Source organism: Mixophyes fleayi, chromosome 1 (genome assembly GCF_038048845.1).
Source record: "Mixophyes fleayi isolate aMixFle1 chromosome 1, aMixFle1.hap1, whole genome shotgun sequence".
Taxonomy (NCBI): domain Eukaryota; kingdom Metazoa; phylum Chordata; class Amphibia; order Anura; family Limnodynastidae; genus Mixophyes; species Mixophyes fleayi.
The window spans coordinates 100,968,404-100,971,293 of NC_134402.1; the positions used below are offsets into that span (position 1 = coordinate 100,968,404).

At 41.2% G+C, this 2,890-nt stretch overlaps 1 pseudogene; it reads right to left on the reverse strand.

Annotated features, from left to right (window-relative positions):
• Positions 1–202: 202 nt before the first annotated feature.
• On the reverse strand, positions 203–1,930 carry LOC142132808 (caprin-1 pseudogene; annotated as a pseudogene).
• Positions 1,931–2,890: the final 960 nt, after the last annotated feature.

Genomic DNA, 2,890 nt, shown 5'->3' on the forward strand with positions numbered 1-2,890 from the left:
GACGTACAGGAAGAACGTGTAGCATATGAATTCTAGGTCGTTGTGGATATCCAGTTAATATAAAGTAACAACTGCAGTCTCATCTTAAACCAGACAACAATAAAACCATCCCCTATAAGCTTTTCCTGGCAAGGGGTAAATAAAAATAACAAAACGTCTTGTAACAGACACCAACTGGTGTGCAATGCCTCCTTCCAATGGGTTAATTGACTGGCTGACTGTTCAATTGTGGCATCCCTCGGCTAGGTATTGGGGGCCCTCCTAGAACCAAAGGAGTGCCCCGAGGGCCTCCCTGCCCAGTATTGCTCTTAAAAGTTTGTTGGTAGCCATCCTGCTGGTAGTTGTTTGTATAATCCCAGGGAGCGCTGAACTGTGGCTGTGAATAACCGCTCTTTGGAGCGTTTGAGAAGGCAAGACGGTAACCATCATAATTTCCTATGAAACCATTAGATGGCCCTCTGTCTCCATTTATTAAGCCTCTGCTGCCATGTTGCCCGCCTCTAACCAATCCTCGGTTGTTGTAGAAGGGCTGGTTGTTGCATGGAAATCCGATGTTCTGTTGTGTAGGCTGCTGATGGCCAGTAGAAGCTTGATGAGTCTGATCCAATGCTGCATGGTAAGTGTTTACCACTGACTGTACCTGCTCTTGTTGAAGGTCAGCTTGTTCCACTTGATGAGGCTGGCCTGGGAAGGACTGATTGTAACTGGCCTGGTTCTGGTTCTGCTTCAGTGTTTCTGCCTCATTCACAGGAGGGACAGGTGCATTCATATTAAACACTGCATAGACTGGAATAGAGCAGCATTCACATTGATACCACTGCTGTGCAGTGGCTTGTTGGACCAGTCTGGAGCACCTGAGTTTGGGAAGCAGCAGGAAGTGACGAAGAAGTCTGTGTTGGATCTGGACTTAAAGATAGAGAGGCCTGAATTTGCTCCAAGGCATCCTTTTGGGACCTCTGTTCTGTGGGATGAGATCACTGGTACATCTGCTGAGACCCAGTATAGCCTTCACTAGTGAAAGATACCATTTCAACCTGTGTGCTATTTGGAAATTGACTGGGCTGAGATAGCCGTGTCTCAGAATGAACTGGCTGGCATACCATCTGCGGCAGCTCTATGCTTTGAGTTGGTATTATGCGTTGTGCCGATACAATGTGGTTGGTTCTCAAAGTCCAACATAAAGTCCTGCATGAAATTGTATGGACCTTGCAATTGGGCCATCAGATCCTGAACCCTCTGCCGTCAAACAATGGGATCAGGCTGGACTTGACAAATAGCCTTTAGAGCGAGGAGTTAAGGAACTGGAGGGGATGTAGCTTGCTGTTGCTGAAGTGAGTTTACAACTTCACCAGTTTCTACAATCCATTCATCTACTTGCTCCCTCTCACTGCTGAATTGGTTCTCCACCATCAACTGTCTGTTCACAAACTTGTGGATACTACTTGACTGGGCTCAGCATATTCTTCCACTGCTTCAGGTTCAAGCTTTGGTGTTTGTATGTCTAACACAGCGTCAGACCTTATGGGCCTGATTTAAAAAGGAAAGTAAAGCAAAAAAAAAGGAGGAACTTTGCACCTTGGCAAAACCATGTTGCATTGAAGGGGGAGGTAAATTTAAAATGTGGGGATCAACTTTAAATTTCAGTGTTAAAATAAAGATATTTAGTATTTGTGTGTTACATTAAAAAGCAGCCAGTATTTAACTTATTTGCAAAATAATAAACTAATTTGCATCACTTGCATTGTAACATGGTTTGTCCAGGAGAAAATTTACTCCTTTGTTTTGCCTTACTTTCCCTAATGAATCAGACCCTATATGTCCTCCTAACCTCTGTCCTGTTACGTTTTTACTGGTTGTCTGTTACATTTTTACTGGTTGTCAGCAACAGAGTAAGAAGTTTCATAGCCAACCCCTTTTACACCTACAGCATTGTAGCATTAATTATCTCAGCAATAGCACTGACAGTGTCCATTTATACTACGACACTGCGGGAGTAGGAGATTTCTACAGTAAACTAATACTAATGAACACTAAATAGAAGAGCTAATATGTCTTATGCAGCAATCCCACATAAAAGATTTCTTTTTTTCTTTTAATAGCAAGTTTTATGTCTTTTAAGCATGCATCTTTTCTTAGCAGTTCCTCTACAAATCATTATCACCTTTTCAAAACCTCTCTGGAGGACAAACAAATATGGCTGCCAAACACATACACAGTCAGTCTGCTATACACATACAGACTTACAGCTCTCAGCATATGATTTAAAGGCAGAGGCAGGGGGAGAAGAAGGTTGTCACAGTGCAGTCAGAGCTCAGAGGGGCATGCCAAAGTCCCTCTGCTCATTAGATCATGCGCCATGTGTCTGTGGTTATCATGGTAGTCCACAATCATAAATCATTAATAGCAGCCCGACAAAAAAATCCAAGGGAAAATGGTAAATACCAACATTCTTCTTATAGCCTTTCACAGTGATTTATGCTTTAATGTGAGGCCTCAAATGTGCAAAACTTACCCCACAATACAGAAATGAACAAATTGTTTCACATTGTGTCTTAGAACATGTAAAATGTACCTATTAGTATAGTTTTCATTGAGGCACTTTTGGTTACACTTGCAAATTGCTAAGTGTGTGCACAATGAGATCATTGAAGGTTCGTGAACTTTTAAAGTTTCATAATTTGGAAATTAGTGACATATTAACTTACAATATACCGGTATTTGTTTTATATTTATGTAACAAGTACAATAGGTACACAGTTAAATCACGTCACATGAGAGAGATTTCTATCAAACTTTTATCAAATCACAACTTTACAGCCCTTTACAGTAAAATCTAATGATAAAAGCTTGGGATAAACATTCTTATATGTCACATGACTTTCATTGTGTA